Source organism: Ictidomys tridecemlineatus, chromosome 6 (genome assembly GCF_052094955.1).
Source record: "Ictidomys tridecemlineatus isolate mIctTri1 chromosome 6, mIctTri1.hap1, whole genome shotgun sequence".
Lineage (NCBI taxonomy): Eukaryota > Metazoa > Chordata > Mammalia > Rodentia > Sciuridae > Ictidomys > Ictidomys tridecemlineatus.
The window spans coordinates 184,310,625-184,336,524 of record NC_135482.1 but is presented as its reverse complement, the minus strand read 5'-3'; the positions used below and the strand labels follow the sequence as shown (position 1 = coordinate 184,336,524).

Below are 25,900 nucleotides of genomic sequence, written 5' to 3'. Positions count from 1 at the left end.
TGAATAGAAGAAATGTTCCATAATATTGGGAAATGTTAAAATATGAAATATGAGAAATCACTGCATCCAATTTTCTAGGTTGATGTTCTTGCTGATAGGATAATTTTTAGTGCACACTTTGAATTCAATTTCCTTTATTTTAACCAAACATATTTCATGCACATTGCTTATAGATGGAATAACTTGCAAAAACATAATCAGTTTTATAGGCCACATTCTCAGAGATTTTTGTACCATTTTGGGTTATCATAAATGCTATTCTGGCAAACATCACATTGCACATACCCCTGTACATGTCTGCTCTAAGCCACTGCTTGAGACAATACACAGTTTTATCATGATGCTAATCTCTACTGGAAGGACGGTTTCACTTTCTCTTTGGGATGCTGTTTGAGATGACCTAGAAAACACAGTGGAGCCTCAGTAATTCCTCTGTCTCTGAGATGCTGTTTCTCAAAAATGTTCAATTCAGTCCTTGGAAAAGCCTCAATTAAGTCTCTTTATATTTTCATGCAAGCTGCCAGAAAACATTCCCTCTATTCAGATTTGCCAATTATGGAGAACCTCAAGTCTTTCTGGTTTAATCCCACAATAAATTTATGAAATAGTCACAATGTCAAATACTTTTAGAAGCAACTTGAAAAAACAAATATAATGTGCAAGTGAGCTGGGAATGGAGCTCAGTGGTAGAGCACTTGCCCAGCACATGTAAGACCCTGGCCTCAATCCGCAGTGCTACAAAACAAACCAATGAGTTAGTTAATTAAATAATATGCAAGTAACGTAAAAATATATTCATGAAAACTTTTACTTCAAGTGCTTTTGCAATAGTCGATATGTTCTCTTGAGTAAGAGATACCTTTCTAAGATTCAAATATTTCATCCCCAGCTCCCCCCAACATGGGGTTGGGGATTGAGCCTAGGGCCTACTGAATGCCAGGCAAGTGCTTTACCTAAAGTCTTCATTTTCTTTTCTCTCTTTTTTTTCTTCTTATTTTGAGACAAGATCGCTCACCATGTTGCTTAAGGGCTCACTAAGTTGTTTAGGCTGGCCTAGAACTTGTGATACTTCTACCTCAGCATTCTGAGTTGCTGGGATTACCTGCATGTGCCACCACACCCGGGCCTCATTCTTGTTACAATAAACCCACACCTGAAGAATGGAGCCAACATTACTTATATAAGAGTAATAACAGTCAATGTAAATTGCAGGTCACCACAATGGACAAGAAATCAAGGTTTCACCAGCAATGTATGAGTGTGCCTTTTCCCCACATCCTCGTCAACACTTATTGTTGTTTGTATTCTTGATAACTGCCATTCTGACTGGAGCAAGATGAAATCTTACAGTTGTTTTGATGTGTATTTCTCTAATTGCTAGAGATGTTGAACATATATTTCCATATATTTGTTGACTGTATAACATCTTCTGAGAAGTGTCTGTTCAGTTCCTTGGCCCATTTATTGACTGGGTTATTTGTTTCTTGGTGTTAAGATTTTTGAGTTCTTTATATATCCTAGAGATCAGTGTTCTATCTGATGTGTGTGTGGTAAAAATTTGCTTTTTAGTTTGAATCCATCTCATTTATTGATACTTGATTTTAATTCCTCGGTCTATACCCAAGGGACTTAAAAATAGCATACTATAGGGACGCAGCCACATCAATGTTTGTAGCAGCACAATTCACAATAGCTAAACTATGGAGCCAATCTAGATGCCCTTCAGTAGATAAATGGATAAAGAAAATGTGATATATATATATATATATATATATATATATATATATATATATATGGTATACACACACACGCAATGAAACACTATTTAGCATTAAAAGAGAATAAAATCATGGCACTTGCAGGTAAATGGATGGAGTTGGAGAATGTCATGCTAAGTGAAGTAAGCCAATCCCACAAAACTAAATTCGGAATGTTTTCTCTGATATAAGGATGCTGATTCATAATGGGATTGACGCAGGACATGGGAGGATTAGAGGAACTCTAGATAGAGCAAAGGGGAGGGAGGAGAGAGGAAGGAGCAGAGGGGTGGGAAAGACGGTGGAATGATATGGACATCGTTATCCTAAGCACATGTATGAAGACACGAATGGTGTGACTCTACTTGGTGGAAAACCAGAGATATAAAAAATTGTGCTGTATATGTGTAATATGAGTTGCAATGCATTCTGCTGTCCTACATAACAAATTAGAATTTAAAAAAAAAAAAAAAGAAAGAAAGAAAAGAAAAGAAATCAAGGTTTCAGAAGGCCAGCTCCAGGAGATGGAGAGCCTTGCCTGTCTTATTCACGGGGTACCCACAACAGCCTGGCCACTGCCCTCCAGGGGTCAACATTCAGGATGTATATGCTAGAGTATATGAAAGTTAAATTTTTCCTCCACTTGACAGTGGTTTCTCTAAGGAAGAAATGATGCCTCCTAAGTCCAGGAAGCCTCCTCAATGCCCAGGGTAAAGTGACCCAAAATCATGACTGTGAAGAGCTCCCCATAAGGTCAGGCACTGAGTACAGAGCCGGCCCCCTGAGGGATGGTTTGCATTCAGGGTCAGTAGTGTCAGAACTGCTCTAGAGGAGGCCTTTCTGTCACTGCTTTGGGAACCAGAGTCTTACAGTCACAGAGAAGGTTAGGAACTCAGCTGGTCTGACCCCAAATCCAACTGCCTTCTACTGTGACAGCTTCATCTACCTCTCTGTGAGCTGTCAGTATTTTCACTTTGTAAATTTAGACCAATTCATATCTTGTCCTTGCTACTAAATGATAAGAGCATATTTGATAAATTCATGACATATACCACAGGAGTATCTAATCTTAAAGGAATAGATACAACTTAGTATATGGATTTTTAAGAATGAAGTTATCTACCTAGAAATAAGATCAGAGCTGGTGCAGTGATGCATGCCTATGATCCCAGCACCTCAGGAGGCTGAGGCGCGAGGATCAGAAGTTTAAAGCCAGCCTCAGCAACTTAGTGGGACCCTGTTTCAAAATAAAATATAAAAAGGGTTGAAGATGTGGCTCAGTGGTTATGGAACCCTGGGTTCAATCTCCAGTACCAAAAAAAAAAAAGAAGAAGAATTTTTTGAGAGTGAATGTATTAATTTAACCACTGATTATGGTGTTGAAGCCAGAATTAGACAGGCAGGTAGGCATCCAGAGAATGGAGGAATTGAAATGTTAATTCCTTCAGAGCCCTTCCTCCACCTTTATCTACACAACCTTTCTCAGCTCAAATGGTTGCTAAGGTAACCTGTCTCAGGGATTGTCCCTCCCTACAGAGAGTTGTTAATTATCCTTCCAGCCTAGATCACTCCAACTTGGCCCCTACAGCCCATCTGCTTCTCACCTTTTGGCCATCCTACCAAGCATCTCCTGGGCCTAGTCCTGCATGTAGGAAGGAGAGAGATAAGGGGAAGAGAGCAGGAGAACAAAGGGAGTCCAAGACCTATAAAAAGGGCAGAACATCCTCATTTCTGGGGATACCAGGATAACAGCTATGGCCCCCTTCTCCCTCCTGGGAGAAGTCTATGTGAGCCCTTTTTAAATAAACCCTGCTTTTTATTCTTGCCTCCTTGTGCTTCTGTAATGTTATACTTCAACCTGTGAAGGAGCAGAACTTATCACCTGTAACTGGCATTGTATGTGTGTGTGAGTGTGTGTGTGTGTGTGTGTGTGTGTGTAAATACCCTGTAAACACCCAATGAATACTCAGCCTTGAAAGAGGATTAAAGAGGAGATGGTGAAGGCAGTGTCTTAAAATATGTAACACAACTATAATAGTTATATCTTCACCCCATGTATTCCATTACAACCTTACTTAACTTCAAGAGATGGGGACTTCCTAAAATCTGTCTAGATTAGCAGGAACATTTGTTCAAGTTCACTGAAGTGTGGACTCAGTGTTGAGAAAGAACAGATTTTTGTAGCTGATAAGGTGCTCAACAATTAAGCATGAAGTGGTAAAATATTATTCTAAGATACACTACGTAGAGTTTTAGTGAAACCTAACCCTTTCAACTCTGTTTTTGTGTTGGCTAAATGACTGCCTCTGTTGTGGATTCGCATTCCAAATGACCTGACCTGTAGCCACAGGTGCTTATTCTAGCAAAGGTGTAGCAGGTCTGCCGGGAGAACCCAAGCAGCCCTTCACAGCACAGCAAGTACATGATTTGCACTCCCTATAATTCTTCGCACTGCAAAATCTAATGGAGTTGGACAAAATGTCATCTGCTGCTTATTAAGTCTTGTTTTTACACGGTTGGCTGACCTAATTTTCCAGGGTTTAAAATTTAACTTCTTATCACCTGTTTGGCTGAAACTTCAGTTAGCTCTGTCAAATATTGGAACATGTTAGCATGTCATTTACACATGTTCAAGTGAAGTAATTGGGTTCACAGAAGACCTATGTCAGTTTTAAATCTGGTCCCAATTAGAAAACACATCTTCAAAGCAGTAAGCGCTGGTCCTCTTTTATACACCTCCATCACTCCCCTAGCTGCAGGGAGCAGGGAAGTGACAGTCCGTGACTTAGGCAGGCATATCTGGACCTTGGCATTTCACTCCCTGACTGCTGGCCAGTCTCTTCTAGTGTTCCCATGTCAATGATCCTCCTGGGATGTACTAACCACTGGGTAACACAACCCAGACTTCTATCACCTTTTCTTTGTTCTTCAGTCTCTCATGACCTCACCGCCAGCCTTGTGAACGTGTGCCCGGTTACAACTATCAAAACCAACTGGAAACGGAGACTCAGAAAATTCATTTCCATCTACCATGCAGTCACTCTCTGTTGTGACACTGAAAACAAAAAGCTCAACCTTGTTGACTGGGCTCAGCTTCAATTCATGTTCTCTAACCTGAAATCAGCAGGTGGAATGTTGCCTTGCCAGTCCACCATATTTCCTACCTCCCCACTCACTCTCTTAGATGACACGTGGCACCTTCTGCTTTGCATAAAGCTACTAAAATGACTCACATATCCACCCCCACAGTCCCTCAATGGATAAATAACGTGGCAATTCAAAATCCATTCATTCCCTCGCTCACTTCATTTTGAGTCTTTCTTTAGTGCCTAACAGAATCATAAAACACTCTAGAAGGAAATTCCAAGTCACTCAAATTGTAGAAGAAGAAACCAAGGTTCAGATCGACCTTGGTGTATATGAAGACTGTACTGGAAGTAACATCTGCCCTCAATTGGTGTCCTGCCTTGCTTCCAGGTAACCTCTGAGAAGGTATCAAAAGGCCCCTTCTTCCTGAGATCTGTATGCCCTTGGAGACAAAGACAGCCTTGGTCAGCAGCATTCTTCATCTGCTGCTCCTAGAAATGCAGACATTCACATCCCAACTCAGGGGAGGAGAATCACAATCTGCATTTCAACAGACTCCCAGTGGCCATCTCCTAGTGAAAGCTATTAAACAAAAAAAGGGAAGCAATCAGGACCCGAGGCTAAGGCTATCACTGTACCAGAAGTAAACATCTCTTTTCTAATGCTAACCTACATTTGCTTTCAAAGTTACCTCTCTTTGTTTGGTTTTGTTGGGATGTTGATGAGTGGAAATTCACCTGGTATTCACAATTCATCCCTTTGTGTGGGAGAAAGTTAGGAGCCTTGATTTTGTTGAGAACAGAAACTGATGCACCAGCACAACAGGGCAAATCTCATACATTTTAAATTAAGATGGTGCCTCCAGACTTAAGATGAAAAAGCCTAAGCTCCTCTTGGAATGGCAAAGCCAGAAGGGAATGTAAGCTCCCAACCACAAAATCAAACATGTGTTGTCGTCTCAGTCCTTCCTTAACCCTCACAGCTCCTCTACCCCTTAAAAAAAAACAGGATAGATTCCACTTTGGGGCCCGGTTGACCTTCAAGCCAGTGGACTCAAAGTAAGGAGAGAAAAGTTGGTGCTATTGGGGGAAAGGTAGAGAAAGGAGGAAGATTTCATTTCTTTTTTTGTTGCCAAATTCCTTCTGAATCCTAACAGCAATGGAAAACTATGCCCAGCCTTATTGTCTTTTAACATGATTTTTTATTTTGTATCCTTTCATATGCTTGGAATGTCATTTTCCTATTAAAACTCATCAACAGTGTTTCCTGTCAAAATGCTCATATTTCAGGGAAAATAAACAGATGTGAAGCCTATTAGTGATGTGATGGCTAGGATGAAGACATTTTGCAAACATAATTCCATGCTAAAAAGTGTCCAATGCCTAAAACACTGAAGTATTAAAATGGCAAAGTAAAAATGGAGAAATTTCTATCTTTAAAAATATACTTCTACTAACATATATCCATTTGGCTTTCTCTCTTTTTTTTTTTTAAACATTTTTTAACACAAATTTTTAAACACAAATTTTTATGTGGTGCTGAGGATTGAACCTGGATCCTGCCTGTACTAGGCGAGCACTCTACCACTGAGCCACAATCCCAGCCCTCTCTTTCTTTATAAAAGAAAAGATTCCCACATTTACTGCACAAATTGTGGAGTGTTTTCTTTTTCTTTTCTTTTTTTTTTTTTTTTAAACAAAGCTCCTTAATTTTTGATCCTTTGCCTAGAGATGTAGGTAGTTCAGAGGAAAAGCACTTGCTTAGCACGTGTGAGGCCCTGTGTTCAACTGCATAAAAATGAAAAAAAAAAAAGGGAGGGAGGGAGAGAGAGAAAAGGAGGAGGGAAGATTGATTCAGAATCGATTTTCTGGAAGGCCTTCCAATTCAAGTTCCTAACTTTTCAAAATATGTCTGCAAGCTGGGCATGGTGGCACACATCTATCATCCCAGAGACTCAGCAGGCTGGATAGCATGGCAAGTTGGAGGCCAACCTCAGTAACTTAGCCAAGACCCTGTCTCAAAATGAAAAATAAAAAGGATTGGGGATGCAACTCAGTGGTAAAATGCCCCTGGACTCTATCTATAGAACAAAAACAAACAAATAAACAAAACAACATCAACAACAAAGAACTAGCTAGCTTCCTCACAGATTAAAATCCCAACACAATCTGCAGGTCATCAGGTCATGAGAACACAGGGTAACATCCACAGATAGTGACTGATCTGTCATTGGTAATGGAATGCTAACTGCTCATATGTGAATCCGATATCTGAAATCCAAGTACACATTAGGTAGTAGAATGTGCATTTCCTTTTTCTTTTAGGATCTCTTCTCTTATTTGTAAATGTCCTGGTAAACATTCGTAATACAGCAAATTTATTGACCAGAAGACACTATGTGTTTTCAATCATATTAGTCCATTTGTTAATCTGCTTAATTCTTACTTTCAATAGGATAAATATAGCTTTGAGACAGTTTATGGAGAATTTACATATATGACACATTTTGGTGAAGTTTGTTTTTCACTATATGTATACTAGGAGCATTTGCCAGACAGTTGTTATCATTTGCTAGGCTTCCCAGGGATCTGATGGTAAACACTGAAAAACTTCTCAAATATGCTTGACTAGCATGAATAATAACATGAATTAATCCTTAACTAAAAGATTTTTAAAAACATAAAATTGAATATAAACTTCCTACTTGTTTCTATGGTTCTAGTGTATTTTGATCAATCCCACTGTGAGGGGAGGCTTGGTGTCCAGGGTGGTCATATTGGTCCTTAGGTCAATGTGGATATGTCCTCCTAAAGGACTGTGGGGCACCAATCTCTCTCTGTACTCCTGGGTGGAGATGTGATCTTGCTTCTGCCATCTACCATCAGCCATGAGGTCCTCAGCAGAACTAAGCTGACAGAGGCAGCATGCCATTGAACCTCCAAAACTGTAACCTAAATAAACCTCCTCTTATTCATAAGTTGCCTGTGTCAGGTTTTTTATTATAATGCAAAGCTGACTCATGCACTAGCATTTGCTAGTGTATTTATAGCAGTACTTGGTGCCTGAAACAACATGACATCTCATCTGCAATATTTAGATCATGGAACCCTGTGAGTTTTCTACATTAAGTGACTGTCACAGTAGCCCCACCTATTGGTCATGCTAGTAATCATACTCCCAGCTGGACTCATGACTCATGGGCATCTTCCTGCCCCCAAGTAATCAAATCAGAGAAATGCAATATTGAGGGGTTTTTTTGGGGGGTGGGGGTGGGGGGATGAACAGAGTTCTTCCTCACTCAGAATTTCTCTTAAATGTGGTGTTTAAATGCTGATGATTTTGATTTCAAGTAAAAAGTCTGGCTCATTTGGGTGAGACGGGGAGGTGTTAACCAAGAAATGGGCTCCTTGAACTTGGCCAGAATCACTTGTAGGGTGTTTTACATCAGGTCTTGGGCTCCACTCCCAGAGTTTGGGACTCAGTTCATGTGTGGTGGGACCCGATCATTTTTATCTCCCAACAAGTTCCCAGGTAATGCCTCTGTATAGCAGCAATAGCTTACACTTCATGATTTTTCTAAAAAATTTCATTAAAATTGCATTTGTTTTTTCTCTGGGCATTTTTTAAAAATTACTGTTTCTCTTTGAACTTTATGCCATCATAAAATTTACAAGCTTGAAGTTGAAAATGAATGTAGACACGACACAAGAACAAATGCCAAGTGCTATTGATGATCATGGTCTAAATCATTACTGGCCCTCTGGTTTTCCTAGACTTTTCATTTCCAGCATTGAATTTATAATCCTTAGGTAAACATAATGCACAAATACACACTCACACATAATGCACAAATACACACTCACACATCTATGGACAAAGTCTCATGAAGACAAACACATTAATAGGTATAAGAGGACATTTACTTTTATTGTGGGCCAACACTTACAGCAAAGTACCTTACTACAAGAGAATGAATGCCAAGAATTTCTTAGCAAACTAAAAATAAAACTGAATTTACATCACAAAGATGGGAATCAGTTTATTTGCTCAGTTTACTAAGAAGATAATCTGGCATTATGAAATAATTGTAAAGCTTTGCTACCATTTTATTAAACAATTAAAAGTAGTTATTGGAGGTTGTTAAAAGTTCTTGGTTCTTTGGCAATTAGTATGATATTAACATTTGCAACTCTCTGGCTCTCCAAACAATGGGACACAATGTGAAAGTTCATCCGTGATCTTCATGTGATACTCTGAAATAGCCCAAACAAGGGGCTATAAAAGGAAATATTTCAAACTTTCATTTGATTTTGGGTTTTTAAAAAACTTTTTCATTCAGAGCCATTTTGTGTCTTATAGTCTGTCTCAGCAGGGTTTCTCACCCCAAGCAGAGAATGGAAAACAGGATTTGAGTGACTATTTTTCTCAATCCTCCCAAGGATGGATGTACATAGTACCATTGTAGAATTAATTCCATTAAATTAATTCCAATAAATAGGTGCCAGTTGAGAAAGTCTGAAAAATTCAATCACAGCATATAGAAGTTTTTGAACCCATATATCCTACTGGAGAACAAGGGGACCTATAACACAAGTGTACTTAACAGTCTCAAGATGGTTAAGATAGGGTCTAGGAAATAGATCCTAGACCAGAATCTTGCATTTTAATAGACCTTCATTTCAACCCAATTGCTCAGGCAATATGCTCACAACATTCTTGGCCAGTAAGACAGAATTATTGTCCTTAATTTTATAGAGAAGAGATATGAGGATCAGAGATTTCAGAAATGGAATTTTCAAGGTCCCATGGCTGGTAAGGATTCTGACTGATGGCTAGGATGTCCTTAAGAAGTTGGCCCCTGCTGATCCATACATTCGCTGCCCTAACTTTAGCTTAGTCTTGGTAACTAGCTCTTCAGCAACACTGTTCCTCAACCTATAGCTTGAGTATCCTCTGCCTTGAGAGTAAATGTGAAGCTCAGGTGTACCCCTTGTAGAGCTTCCTCATCACAGTGCATCTGACTTTCCCGTGGCTCCTGGGAGTCTGAATTCCTATGGACCCCATAAGGCCACCTTAGAGAAGACAGAAAAACCACTGATGGGCTTGGAATTTACAGGGAACTAGGGATGGAACCACCTGGAAAGCTGAGAATATTATCTGTACAAAGACAGGATGGAGTTTTCTAGCCTCCCATCTTCTGTGCTATAAAGAGGAGGTAGGTGGAATAGCGTCTCCATTTCCTGTTAATTTTTCAAAAATGGCCAAGAAAGAAAAGGATTCTATGTAACAGCTGCGTCGGCCACATTACATTTGTACAGCTCTAAACTTAGATTGTTCTCTAGGAAAATTTTCTTTAAAGGAATCTCACTGTTTGACTCATTCTCTGGGTAGAACCTTTAGGGAATAAGACTACAGGTGGAAAATTAATTTCAATGTACTCCTGGGATGGGACAATGATGCCAACAGACATTGGAAACAGTTACAAGCATAGTTCTGCCCTGTTGTTTTCAATCTCTCAATCTAAACAAGTTGACAATCACTTTGAACTCCTTTCAAATGCAACAGTGGCAGGACTGTGCTTCCCAACACTATGGAAGTTCAAACTGTCAACAGAGTATCAGTGTTTAACAGTGGTTTTCACATTCTCTTCCAACAAAAGAAACAGAAGAGTCAAATAGCTCAAGATTAAACATGTTAATTAATGTGCCATTGGATGGGAGTGGGGTTGACACAGGTCTGTACAGAGCTGCAAATATTTTTGTAAAGTTCATATTCAACACTACTTAAATATTGTGGGTTTAAACACTGTGTTTTGTTGAATTTTACTGGAAATAAAGGTACTATGATCCTGATTTTCACTTGAAAATGTCCATAGCAAAGCTGATGTAAATGCTATTACAATTAATGTAGGAATGTGTTACTTTAGTAGGAAAAAAATTACATGAAAATATTTGAATCATTTGCAAGAGTCATCTCTTTAAATAGGCTTGGCTTGAGCAAAAATTTTAAGAAGAAAAAAGAATTATTTCCTGTTGCAATCAGGTTTCTAGACTGAAGCACTTCCACAGCTATTGTCCTGCAAATTTCTTGGCACCAGTGACAATCAGTTACTGGTTTAAATGAATGTGTGGATGAATTAATGTGCTCAGGTATACAGGTCCTGAGTACCCATGACAGAGTGTGGCACATACAATAGGTATCACAGATTCCTTAATAAGTTGATCACTGTGTGGAACTGACATTTTAAATTTCACTGGTAATGGGAATACAAGAGTTCTGATTATCCTCAATAGTTTTCCTTTTCATAAAAGAAATATTTATGCAAACATCCTCTGGGATAGATTAATTCAATGAAAGCACATTAGTCTTTTCTCCAATTTGCTGTTCCCTAGACCTGGAATAAACTTTCTGCTTTTTACAGCCCAAATAAAAACTTCCCTCTCTTATAGGCCAGCCCGAACGTTCTTACGTCTTCACTGTGCATTTAAAATGGTTCCAACCTCAGTATTTAAAATGCTGCACTATGTAGTTAGAGTTTCTTTTAGATTACTAGAAGGCCACTAGATGGCCACTACTACTAGATGCCCTGTTGTTAGATGGCCACTCCTTGGAGTTTAGGACCATGTCATCCTATTATTCTGTTAGTTAGAATAATGCCTTCTGTTAAATCCTATTTAATAAAATTGAATTGAATGGAGATAACTGGAGATATAGGGCAGGATGTTCAAATTGTCTATCTAAATAAAAAATGATAGTTGATTCCAAATATGAGTTTTTTCTCACTAGTATCTGTCCTTGGAATTGGTCAGGAAGCAGAGAGGAGGATGTGCTCTATGTAAGACCCTTAACCAGGCTGTGACAGTGACAGCGATCATAGCAGTAAGGTTCAGTATACTTTCTGAACTTTCTTAAAAAATGATCGTTATTGAAGTACCTTGAATGGCCTTTTATGTTTCACACAATCTCAGCTGAGTATCCAACACATTTTTCATAGACATGTATCCTGAGATGAGAACACCACCAATGGCCCAGAACACATTTTCCACATCTTTCTTGTATTAAAGATTCAGCAGACCCCATGGTCCATCTTGGTCTTACTGAAGGCAAATCAGATATGCCCAGGATTTAGCTTTGTCAATCTGCTGGCAAATTGTTCTGACTTCCTTATCATTCACAGAGCAGATTCACCTGCAGAAACTGTCAATAATTCTTTAACTACTTTTTTTTTTCTCTAAATACAAGTTCCAAGTATATTTTATACCTGGTATTATGCTTTCTGTAAAGATAATGAGAGAACAGCCAAGAACAAATGTTTTTATTACTTTTGTTCACCAATAACTAAATAATACTTAATAACTGAAACCTGAATTACCAATAATTATTCTGATATATTTACTTCTAGTCTCCTCAAACCTAAGACTTTCCTTATATGCTTCCTGTTCCTTGGAAATGGAGTTTGAACTGTTTACATCTTTCTATTTAAATATGCATATAACTCTAAAAATAAATATGCAGGAATCTACTGTGTTCACATTTACAGATATTAATACAATAATTGTATTGTTTATTTTCAAAAAATGAAATGCATATTTATCATTAGGAAATAATTCTTCAATTCAAGATTATGAATCAAATGATACATGTCTATTATGTTGTCAGAGGGTCCTAAGAAGATTCCTGACCTTTGACTCCTGTTCATAATGCACATATATTTAACTCTTGACTCAGTCTGTTCAAACACCCAGTGATAGACTCAATATGACAATGCCACCTTCATTAACTAAGTCTACTTTTGCTATTAATAAAGATAGTTCCACACATGTACACATTTTCAGAAGTAGATTTTAGAAGTCATGTTTACACATCCAAATGTTTTTTTTTTTTTACTGCTTTATTTAAATAAGGCCTTAAGATGTATTTCAAAGAGTTTTACCTTTTCATTCTTTGACATGGGCAAAGTAAGCATATGAAAAGAGTATATTTCTTCCTATGCTTAAAAATCTCAGTGCCAACTCTCACTTGTTCTTGGTTCCACTGCTCTGCTGATACCCTTAACTAATACATAGTTGTGGAGCTGTTGTTTCTACCAAATTCATCGTCCTCTGAGCCATCCCCTTCTTTAGAATCCTTGACGATCAACGTCTTCTATGCAGGGGCCAGTCTATTATAGCTTGCTCTGAATACCTCTCAGTGTTTTTGCCTATATCAACATTTCACTGAATATTCTATATTTTTCACTCAAATAGTTATATCCTATAATATAATGAGGACTATCCCTGCAGTTACATGAAAGTAGAAGCCATGCCATTCTTTTTATTACTATAGAGTTATAGCCATAGGACCACACATATCATGAGCACACAATAAGTTCTCATGGACTACTGACAGGTTCAGAGAGTACAGAGTAGGAATATCTTCTGTCCTGACCTGTGTTCTAACCCACATTCCTATGGTCAGTTGCCTACTTGGCGTCTTCACCAATTCTGCATATAAAATAAAAGAGACAGAAGAACTCTTCTCTTTCAGATATCAGGGCCATCCTCTGTATATGGTATTGCCGTCCTCCCACTTTGTATTTTTGAAAGTAAACACCTTGAGGCTACCTGTTATGGTTTGGATATGAGGCGCCCCCAAACATTCATGTGCGAAACAATGCAGGAAGGTTCAGCAGTGAAGAAATCAGATTATGAGAGCCATAACCTAATCAGTCCTACCTGGTTAGAATGGACTGACTGGGTGGTAACTCTGAGCAAGTGGGGCAAGGCTGGAGGAGGTAGGTGACTGGGGGCATGCCATGGAAGGGTGCATCTTCCCTGTGGCCCTTCTTATCTCTTCTCTCTTCTGTCTCTGCTTCCTAATCATCATGAGCCACCTTCTCTTTGCTGGGTGGGCCCTTCCCCCATGATGTGCTGTCATACCTTGAGCTCAGAGCAATGCCTACAGAAGCACTGAGACCTCTGAAGTCTCAAGCCCCAGATAAACTTATGCTCCTGTAAGTGGTTCTTGTCAGGTATTTTGGTCACAGAAATGAAAAAAAAATGACTAAAATGCTCTCCTGGGTTTCTTTTCCCTTCTCCTTCTCTCACACCCAAACTATGAACAAAGCTACAGGTGCTATCTCTGAAATAATAGAGTCAGTCCTCCTCTCTACCTTACCTACTACCCACCTGGTTCAAACCATCAGCATGTTTTTCTGGGTCACTAAATAGCTTCCTACCAGTTTTCTCTTCTCCATCTCATCCCTCTATAACCCGTTGTCCATGCAGTTGTCTGGTCATTTGTTATACGATCAGTCATCTTTCATGCATGATTCTCTCCAGGGGTTTCCATTGCTCTTAATTTAATACAGCCCGTCTAGCACAGCATCCAAAGCCCTTCCGGATGTGGTCCCTATCTACCTGTCTATCAAGTCCTCAGCCTGTATGTAAGTCCTGGTCATTGACATGCAGTCAAGTAAGTACAACACGGCGTAGTAACTGCAAGGAGAAATCAATGCACTTGTGAGGCATTTCACTTCATTTGAGGGGAGGTTTACAGAGAGAGGGATTTGAAGAATGAAAAGGAGTTTGTTAGGCAAACAAGTGCAGTGTGTGTGTGTGTGTGTGTGTGTGTGTGTGTGTGTGTGTGTGTGTGTGTTTTTAAAGCAGAACAAACGGTGGACAGACAAAATAGGGCATTTTAATAATTCTTTACAAACATCAACTCTGGTGTGCTATTTTCATTCAAAAATGTCTGCCCTCCTAAATTCAAGCATTGCCAATGCACGGTATTGAGAAATGGGGCTTTAGCGAGTGACGGGCCATGAGGGCTCCTCCTTCAAGAATAGGAGTGGGCCCCTTATAAAGAAGGCTTCACAGGGTTTTCCTGCCCTTCCACTTTCTGCCATATGAGCACAAATTTCCTCTCCCCTCTAGAGGATGTGGCATCAAGGCACCATTTTGGAAGCAGAGAGAAGACCTTACCAGACAATGCAATCTGCTAGCACCTTGGTGGGTCCTGGACTTCCCAGGCTGCAGAACTGTGACAAAATAACTTTCTGTTGTTTACAAGTTACCTAGTCTCTGGTATTCTGTTATAGCAACATAAACAGATAGTAATAATATATTCCATTGTTATTTACTAGAATTACCACACTAAAGCCATCTTAGAAAATTTCTCAATGATTTCCTAATCCTTGCCAGCTCCACACATCCATTTCATTTCTATCATGATTGTCTTATACCTGGGCACTATTCATAACTTAAGTTGTGAAAAGAGAGTGCCACGTTATTATAATTAAGACTATGGTATATAATTCAATATGTTGAATCACAGGCACATTTGCACTACTTATGTGTCATAAAAGGGAACCCACAGATGGCAAACAATGGCCTGTTTTTATAAATCAAGCTACTAGAACACAGGTAGACACACGAGTCTGCATATTGTCCACACTGCTTTCATGTTATAAGTTGAGTAATTGGAACAAAGGCCCCGTGGTCCCATAATGCAGAAAATATATATTTGCTGGTCTTTTACAGAAAAAAAAAAAGCTCCAACTCCTGTCATAAAGAAAATAGCATTGATTTTTTTTAGGGAAAATTAAAAGCATGTGACATGATTCACGGGTTAGGTAAACTACACGGCTTTTTTTAAAAAGTGGAGCAATAGAGTAGTTCATGTTTATTACTCTTCCTGAGATAGTTTAACTGCTAAAGAAAACATTGTGGTTACATAAAGGCCTCTGTGAGTATGGTATCATTGCAGTGTGATCAGTTGATATTTTCAGACTTGAAAGTACCTTTCAGTACATCCTTAAAATGTACAACAATGGGAAGTGATTTGCTGAAATAAAAATGTTATATCTGGCTCTAGCCCAAATTGCTCAAGGCCATGTAAAAATCTGAGAAGATGCAGACATAATAGGCCCACCAGGCTGGAAGTAATATCACAGTTTTCTAAATGCAAAGACTAATCCTGTGCCACTTGCTAAGCTGAATTCAGGTTTCACTGACAATTTTTATTAACCTCTTGCTTTCTGCGTGAATATAATTTTTTTACTCAAATATACTCTGCATTGCTTAGTCATCGCTGGATGAAAGGGATTTTAAAACTGTGGATGAACCACATGAATTTAAATAATTCCATTAACTTTCATGTTTGACTGAAACAAAAGTTTTCAGTCCTCATATCCTCTATTGCATTTTAATGGTTCACAAAATGATTTTATTTTTTTGAACATGAAATTTTGCAGCTGACTGACTCACAATGCATAGTAGCTATGGATGTGCCTAACGGATTATGTCATTTCATTAGTGAAAAGAGGGAAAGAATATGGTAATTATAACTACTTGGTGAAGATGCTCAGATGAACAATAAGTTATTTTTCTCTTTATTTAATGTAACATTTTAGATAAATGATAGCCATAATAATGGGAACTACTGTGTTCATCAAAAAGCCTAGAGTTTTGCACAAAGGAGAGGAGCCACCCTGGGTTGAGAACCTCCTGTAACTTGTCAACCAGTTACTGCTTGAGAGCTACATCTCCTCTTCTGTGGAGACCACTACTATTTTGTATTTAGCTTCTTTCCATTCTTCCTCTCTTTCTTCTTCTACCTAAACCTATGCTTTTTGACAACAGTGTCTTTGTAATCGACTTCCAAACCAACATGGTCAGCCTTATGTCACTCTGGAGCTTTGGGGACATGGCAATACTTGCCAGACGTTCCTGCAACTCTTGGACCACCATGTCGTGGGTTAGTGGGGAGTTTCACTGTCACTACTCCTCCTTTTCAAAATTTATTGATGAGTCTCCTCTTATTCTATGAGAGCAAATTAACAAATGTCTGGTTTAATAAAGTTTAGAAAAAAGAAAACAGCATAGTGGCTCGTACAGAATAAGTGCTCAGTAACTCCCAGTACCTCACTTGCCTTGCCTTCCTCAGACATCCGTTGCCTCGGTGCTCATCAAATTGCAATCTCTGTATCACTTGTGTCAGCAAGAATGGCGCCATCAGCCAAAAATGTGCATTATAAGCCCTGCCCTAGGCCTTCAGAAACGACTATGGCAAGCAGTCAGAAAAACCCCAGCTGACAGTTACACACAACCGATTATGGGAACCAATGCCACATATTTTCAATCCTTATAAAATTTTTTGAAAGAATATACCCTTCTTTTCTACTCCATTTAACACCTTCTCTACAATGTATTTCTTTACTCCTACTCTAATCCAGGCCCTTATCCCTCAACGTCTGGATAATCTAAAAACCTTTGAAATGATTCCCTTGTTTCTAGTTCTCTGAAGCTGCCAGATTTCTCACCTAGAATCATAATTTTAACAGTCTAATCACTGGCTTTCCAGTGAAATGTACCCTTTTTCTTCTTGATATTAATGCCACCTTGTTAGTTAAGGCACCTAGTTAATGCCTATAAAAGCTTCTCTGCAGGGAATCTGGTTGCTTGCCATTCTTAAATACATATTTCCTTTTCTACCTCTGCACCTCTGTTCAAGTTTTTCCAGGTGCACTGCCATTTTCACTTAAATTCAATGCATTTATCATACCAAGTACCACTTAAATTTACATCCTGCATGAAACATTGCCTGCTCTGAAATTCAGACCCTATCTGTGTCTCTATTATGGCCATCCGTACAGGTTGAGGTATCAAAGAACAATTACCCACTCATTCCAGTGGAAAAAGTCAGATTTGACTATAATTTCAGTTCATAAAGATGTTCAAACAAGGATTTAAGGCAGTTTTGAGAATTTCTCTTCACATATACACATAAATTACTGGTCTCATCTGTTAGGGATTCAGAGAAATAAAGGGGGTTGGAAAGAGAAACGGAGTTTTAGCAAAGGCATCCTAAAATAGATAAAATGAACTCAAAATAAACCTTGGCCTTGGAAATGTACCTCTGCATCTGGGAGAGAAGCTGAAGGGCATCGGCTTTAATGGGAAGTTAATGTAAGCAGAGCTGTGGCTGGAAACCCTCATGTTCTAAGAAAGGGAGTTGAAAAATGCCTACTCAGCTGGGATGTTTTGGAGATGGAAGTTTCCTTGCCTCTCTGATTGCTCAGTGGCTCCAGATGTGTAGAAAGGTTTGGAAGGAAAGCAAAAAACAACAGCCAATAAATCTTCCCAGGGTGGCTCTGGTCCAGTCAAGTAGAGGCAATGCTCAGGTCTCCTTGTTCTGTGAGCTGGCCCCCAGGACGGCACTACTTCCCATAGTGGCTAACCCAGGACAAACACAGGTTGTCTTTCTAGTTCATAAATAAAATCTACTGTTAAATCTGGAACTTCACTTCAAATCATACCCCTGCCCTCCCTCTGTGTCTCTCTGCTTTGTTCAATTAAATATTCATATTTATGTACACGTTGTTACTATAGGTACGAGGACACTTCGAAGAGGAATAGATAGGATCCCTCTCCTTAAGGACTATACAGGATGATTGAAGACTCTGAAACATTTACAATTAATTATCATGTTAGGTTATCATTTCTACTTTTTATATTTTGGTATAACCCAAATGTTAGGGGATCGAAGAGGTGGCAGGAACTAATTCTAGCAGGCTAATTAAGAAGATCTTGAAGAATGAATCATTCCCATGGAGCTGCAAGATTATTCTAGGAAGAGGGAACAAAATCAATCAAAGTAGAGAAGCAGGAGTATGTATGACAGCTTGGGAGAAAAATTACCTGGAATGAAACAGAGGTGTGAGATGGAGGGAGGTGGGAGAAGATGACAAATTTTAACATAGTCCAGGATACTCCAAGTGACTTTGTGGAATAGCAAAGCAGGGGTGATGAGCAGGGGTCCATGGGTAATTATTATGTTACTCTCTACTTTTTCTCTTATTTCAAAATATGTATTTTGGAAAACAGATAAATCTGATTCCAAATGGACAAAGGATTTGAATAGACACACCATGGCCAATAAATAGGTAGATGAAGCAATGGCCACAATTACTAATCAGAGAAATGCAAACCCAAACACAATGAGATAGTCAGCAAACACCTGTTAGAATGGCTATCATTCTCACAAATACTGTGAGAATGTGCAGAAAGGGGAGTCCGTATACATTTTTGGAGGGGATGTTAATTGGTGCAATCATCAAGGAAAACACAATGGAGTTTTCTCTAAAAATTAAAAAAAAAAATAGGACTACCAATTGATCCAGCATTCCCACTTCTAGGTATACACAAGAGGAGAGAAATCAGTATGTCAAAGAGACATCTCCATGTTTATTGAAACATATTCACAACGGCCAAATTATGGAATCAACCTGCACATCCATCAGGAGATGAATGGGAAATGTGGCAAACTTACCTAAGAGAATACTATTCTGTCTTTAAAAAGAAGGAAATCCTGTCATTATGACATCAAATAATTTAGGCAGAAGAAGACACCACATGAAATCATTTATATGGGAAATCTAAAAAAGTGGAAATCATATTAAAACATGATTACGTAGCAGGAAAAAATTCTCATATTCTACAGTGCAGTAGAGTGGCTATAGTTCACAGTAATTTTTTACATTTCTTAAAAAGAATTAGAAGAGAGGAGTTTGAAGCTTCCCCAAATAAAGAGAAAATTGATATTTAAGGAGAGGGCAATGCCAATTACCATGATCTAATCATTCCACACTATCTGTATGAATCAGATATTCACATAATGTTTCATAAGTATGTAAAATAATGATTTCTATTTGAAATTTTTCAAGTTCATTTTTAAAAAAGTTCAATTCATAGACTCAGAGAATAGTGTGGTAGTTACCAGTGACTTCAGCTGCCAGGGACATGATGGATGATGTTGGTTAAGGGATTAAAACTTGCAGATGGACAGAAGGAATGTGTTCAAGAGATCTACTGTACATCATGGTATCTATAGTTAATAACAATATACTCACCAACAAAATATGGTAAGTATGAAGTCATAATATGCTAATTAACTCTTTACTTAGCTATCCCACAATGTATACATATCTCAAAATCACCTTGTATACCATAAATATATATATATATACTTTTTATTTGTTAATTAAAATTTTATTTATTATTTTTCAAAAGCTGCTGACCCTAAAAGAAAAGATGTTCTAGAAACATATACTCTTAGAAAGAGGCAAACTTTATTGATGGATCATCCCTGGCTGATCTGTCCTAAAGTTAGTATTATGGCTCAATCAGTGTTGGACACGTTTGACCAAACCTTCCCATGCTGTGGGACACCTTATGGAGTCACTCCCAACTTTACCAAAGATCTTTGCCTCTCTTTCCTGTTTTCCCTATGTAACAAGGTCAAATGCTCTAACACAAAAGTTTAAGACTCAAATTCTACAGACAGAACTTAGAGGGTGAAGGGCTTCTGGGTGTGAACAAAATCCAGATTCTGGCTCTGCCTGTAACCATCCCTTAATTCGGAGAAGGCAATTATTTCCAAAACTACCGTCTATCTACACAATGGGAATGATTCCTATAGTCCTCACAGGATTCAAACAAAACAGCAGAACTCATGAAAGCCATCTATCAGTAAAAACAAACAAACAAAAAAAAAAACCAGAGAAATTATCATTCTTAATTGTAATCTTTAAGATCCTTGAAAACAGGGATCTAAACATTTTGTGATGGGTTTAGAACTGTACATCACACATCATAGGCCATCAAAAAATCTACTGTCGGTCACCAATGCCAAGGTCAAACAAATAAAAATGGTACTATATCAAATTAAAATCTAGTTATTCTGTGGTACTAAGTTTTACCATGATAAAAAGCAGACTAACAAAGGAAAGTCAAGGTGGTGAGTAAAGGTGAAGAAAAAAAATAAAGATTCAGAATTAAGGATAAAATGTGAAATGCATGCTATTGAATCCTTTGTTTCAAATATCAACAATGGCAGATCTTGAATAGCCATGATCTTAGATAAGGGAAAAGTTACATCTTAAAATTTTATTGTGTGTTTTTTAAATCATTAAGCCATTAAGGTTAATTTAACGAAATTTCATACAGCCACAGTGCCAGCTGTTTAATAATGAAGAATGCTGTGTGCCCATTTAGAGACGGCTTTAGGGGTTATTTTATTTTCTGTTTTTAACAACCCAACTAAGCCAGGGGTCATTTGAAGCTGCAGAGATTGGAAAAAATAAATCCACAATGATGGCTGAGCTAATTGTTTATAATAGCTAATGGAATCTGATTCGGTGGGATGTAATTGACCATGTGTATAGCCTAGGGTGATGTTCCCTTGAGGAAAACAATTTTTGTTTGTTTGTTTGTTTTTTAGTTCTCAATAAATGGATTTCTCTTTCACATACACTTCATTTTAGGTTGACTAGTATAGATGTTTTCTTCACATTTTAAGAAAAAAAATTTGCTGCTGGTATTTTGTTCTTGTTGCGTTAGTTTTTGTTGTTATTTTAATATACTTATTTATCTTCCTTATTATTTCTCCACTTTTATATCCAGTGAAACATTATTGGACTAATTTTGCCTGACTCTTGCCTCACTTCTGCTGATTTTGGTATTCTTCTAAATGTATACGGGGTCTGGCTCCCTATTTATAATTTGAATTCTTAGATTCATAAGGAAAAAAAAAATGTCCCCCTCCCTTCACTACAAACTCCACCGGTGGAGAAAAGTAGTCTTCCAGTTCCAGAAGGTTCTGCCTGGGAAATCTGAAGAAAGAGCTCAGCATGGTCTCTCTCTGTGGAAGAGGCCCCTGCTCACCAGGGGACACAGGTGTCATTTCCTCAGTCTGAGTTCTGCTGAGCCACTAGAAAAATTGGGAAAGAAGGTGGTCTCCAATTTGTGTATTCACAATCTAAAGGACCTTATCTTCCAAACAATCTAGAGGACCTTATCCTCTCTGTTTGGTGAAAGGACAAAGATCTGGGCCACAACAGACTATGCTAACATGAGCCATTTGGGCATCTGGGAGTAAGTCAAATTATCACTCTGATTTCTTTTTTAAAATTTTTTGGGTAGTGGGGGATTGAACAAAGGGGGAGCTGGAACACTGAGCCACATCCCTAGCCCTATTTTTGTATTTTATTTACTGACAGGGTCTCACTGAGTTGCTTAGCAGGTTGCTTTTTCTGAGGCTGGCTTTGAACTCATGATCCTCCTGCTTCAGCCTCCCAAACCGCTGGGATTATAGGCATGCGCCTCTATGCTGGGCCAAATTATCACTCTGAAAAGGCCACAGAACCAGAGTTGCAAAACCACTGTGACTTCAGGGAAGTTTTGTACTGGTACTTGGATACTGTGTGGCTGCATTATTTTTCCAAACCATCTCTTGTCTCCATATGCAATTACACACAAATGTTCAGTATTTTTTCACTATAGACAACAGGAATTGAAAAAGCAAACCTGATTTAGAATTTCTTTAAGTATGTTAAAAGGCTATTTTGAATGTAAATCATTTTGCTTATACAAAAAGCCAATAATTAACATTGATTCAAGCCCAGTGAATGAAACTCACTGTGCTGGCCACAGTATGTTCTGAGGAAGTTATAAAGATATCAGTCTCACTCCTTTCTCTCACAGAATACACAACGCTATGAAAACAAAGGGATATGAATACATAAACTGGAAAGACAAACAATGAGAGATAGAAAATGATCTCTGGCATGTAAATATAAAATTTGTAAAAATGTAAACAAAAAGAAGGCTAAACAAAACTGTGAAAAGCTAGCTCTGAACATCAGTCAAGATCAAGATTGGTTAAGGATCTCAGCAATAAATAAAGAAATAAATAAATACCACTGGAAATGTTTGCCTCAATCATCTTTTAGAAGAAAAGTGAGTCCTTCAACTCCGTTGGCGGCAGTTCTCTGAGATAGTTGATGGAAGCAGATGTGGCCATGGAGACAAATGTATCCAGCCAACCCAGAAACGCAAAACATACAACCATGCATATTTTTCCTTGGGGAGACTTGGCCACGTGGGCTCAACTATTGCCAAATAAGACATTTGCTTGGAATGGTATTTGCCAGAGGAGGGCTGAGAAGCCAGGAAGGCAGAAGAGTTAGGAAAAAGAGCCAGAGGAAATGAGCACCTTGTCCTGAGATAGAGTTAGTAGGATGGACAGATACAAGAATGGTAACAGTCGGCACCTGTAGAATTCCTGGTGATGCCAAGGGCAATACGTAAGCTGGTGCACAAATGTCACCCTCAACCTGAATAATGGTCTGTAAATTGCTTAAAATCGGGTTTAATGCTTTCTTTCTCAACTCTCCAATACTCTGCACAATGCCTACAACTTCACAGATACTCAGTCACTCTCTTCTTAATGATTCTGTGCATGCATTTGCATGTGTTTCCCTTTGTAACATAAAGCTGATTGCCCAGGAACTCAATCTACAGTTCACTCTCTTCATTTGCATCCCCAAAGTAACAAAAAGTTGCAGCTGCTTTTTTTGTGTGTGCCTTAAACAGAGATGTTAGGAAAAGGAAAAAAAAAAAATCTGTCAAAGGAGAACAACATTCTACAGAAGAAAAAATATTGACACTCACAAAAAAAGAACAAAGCTCTGGGTGCCCCTCTATCTTTAACATCCCTCTACCAGCACAGGAAAGCACAGAGGTTAACAGATTTAGCAGGGAAAGCAGGTTGTAGTCCCATTGACAGCTAGGAAATGAAATGACATCAAGTATTCCATGATTGCCCTCAATTAGCCTATGCAAAGCAAGAATTAATTACCAGCATTGAAAAAGCTCACCTTTGACTCCTCTTTCAAGATCTCACTTACACTGAGTGTTCTTTTGGTGTTATAAATGAAGGTCCAGTGGACTTGATAGCTTGATTTTCCCTTAATTTATTTTAGTAAGGAAGTAAGGTTTTTAATTTTTTTAAATGTAATATGGCAACTCCAATTTTAAAAAGAAAGGTACTTTTAGGATATACATATGTATATGTATATATGTGTGTATATATATATATATACATATACACACACACAAACACACTCCATAGATATAGATAAAAATACACGTATGACAGATGTACTGACAGAACACAATGGGCACCAGCAGTAACTCTTGAACACATTAGCTTGGGAATTCTCAAAGTAGCAATTAAATATCCTAAAGTAAACCTATAAAATAATTTTATTAGTATATTTGGAAATCTATTATAATAAAAATCATGTCTACATAGGTGGAGATTTTCTTTTTTTTGGCATATTCTCCTAACAAATGCTATGTGTCTTTTCCTCAAGCCAGTGATCAAATCAAATCAATGAATCTCCAAAGTCATTCACTTAATGAAATAATTTTGTTAAGCAAACACTAAAAACCTCATTGGCAACAAAGAAGTAGTATCAGAGCACACAGCAATGACTAAGAAGAGGGGAAGATGTGATTTGCTGTTCTAGGGAGAGTTATCGAGGCAAATGAAAGGTTTAGCTAATATTGCTAGGAAATTTAATGTGATAGGAAATATAAGGAAATGCCACAAAATCAGACTTAAGAAAAGTGGGAGAGGGAATTAGATGTTGCATGAGCACCTGAGTCTCAGTTCCTGTGTGAGCTCTTCTTACCTGTGCTATGTAATTGTATAGCATCTCTACAAACCAGGAAGCCAAAATCAGAGAAGTTACAGAGTTGACCTTGGGTCAGAAGGATGAGGAGTGAGAAGTCATCGTTTTCTGTTTTTGTAAGTTTGCTGAGGTTGAACTCAACCATTTTATGAGTTAAAATCCCACCCTTTTATTATCACAATCTCTCTCTCTGTGGGTAAAGAAAGCAGATAGGGGTTAGCTCTTTGGGAAAGTGTGGTTAATCAATAAGCTCAATTGTGCTCTGGAAATTATTTGGTAACAGAATGGCTCAAATCTTCCCTCCATAGCTACCTAACATTTCTGAAAGCCTCTCTGGCAGTCAGCAGAAAAGGAGTTGGATCTAATGGTTAACAGGGAGAAGGTAAGCCCTGATGAGATGTTTTATGTCACACACAGTTGCTACACACAAAAAACCCTCAAAGGACTCTGGTGGAGCCAAGGATAGATGCGCACGTTTATGCTAACCTCAAAAGAGAATATATGCAGCTGAAAGTAACTAGGGAAATGTATTGATGGATACAGATGATATTAGTTCATTATCCCACTATGCTCTTTGAGTTCAAAATGAGATGCTGTGGGCATTTATCTGGAGATAGTTGAGTAAGGTATCAAAAGAGAGGTTGGAGTTCAAATCTCAGCTCTGTCATTGGTTAATTTGTTCTCATGTATCTGGGAGAAGTTACTTAGCTTCTATTCTCAGCAGATTTTTTTTTTCTCTGAAATAGGGATTTTTTTCATGCTTATTTCATTGTTGGTGCTGAAACATGCCTGCATGCAGCGAGACTGAATACATGTGAGCCATCATTATTAGTAACATCATGAAGCAGAGTTCTTAAAACTGCAAACAGAGATTGCCTAGACTGCATTCTTTCAGAGTTGTTTTTGTTTTCAGTGAAAAGATGGTTGGGTGTTTCCTTCTCTGCTCAGAAAAAATGTGTGTGTGTGTGTGTGTGTGTGTGTGTGTGTGTGTGTGAGAGAGAGAGAGAGAGAGAGAGAGAGAGAGAGAGAGAGAGAGAGAGATTTTAAAAGCAAATGAAACAAAATCCTGTGTTTTCCAAAGGGGGTTTACTGTTGCTGGGCTTCAGCATAACACGCAAAAAAGCCAATCATTTTCTTACAAAAACACTCGGCAAATAATGAATCATGTTGTAGAATTTTGTGACTTTTCAGAGAACTATTTTCTGACAGCAATATATTTCTGAGTAACTTCAGAATTCTGTTGAAACTGGTTTGTTTAGACAATGTTCGCCAACTTCTGCCTTGGGTGTGAAGAGTGAACCACTCAGTTTAAGCAGAATAATTCTGGGCCAACGGTTTTTGAATATAGTAATATTGCAGTCTGCCCCAAAGTAAACAGAAACTGGCAATTTGAAAATGTCATCAACCCTGAGCTTTCAGATGTGATAAATATTTAACTGCGGCTAATAAGACTGCAAAGCAATGCTTGCTTGGCCAAATACATGTGCTTTTTATGTCTCAATGATCATTCTCAGGATCATTTTTTTTTTTTTTTGTAGTT

General features: G+C 38.3%; 1 protein-coding gene across 4 annotated transcripts in view; it reads right to left on the bottom strand.

Annotated features, from left to right (window-relative positions):
• The window catches only part of Gpc6 (glypican 6), a 1,046,794-nt gene that overhangs the window by 550,437 nt on the left and 470,457 nt on the right, over positions 1 to 25,900 (bottom strand). The window lies entirely within an intron of this gene.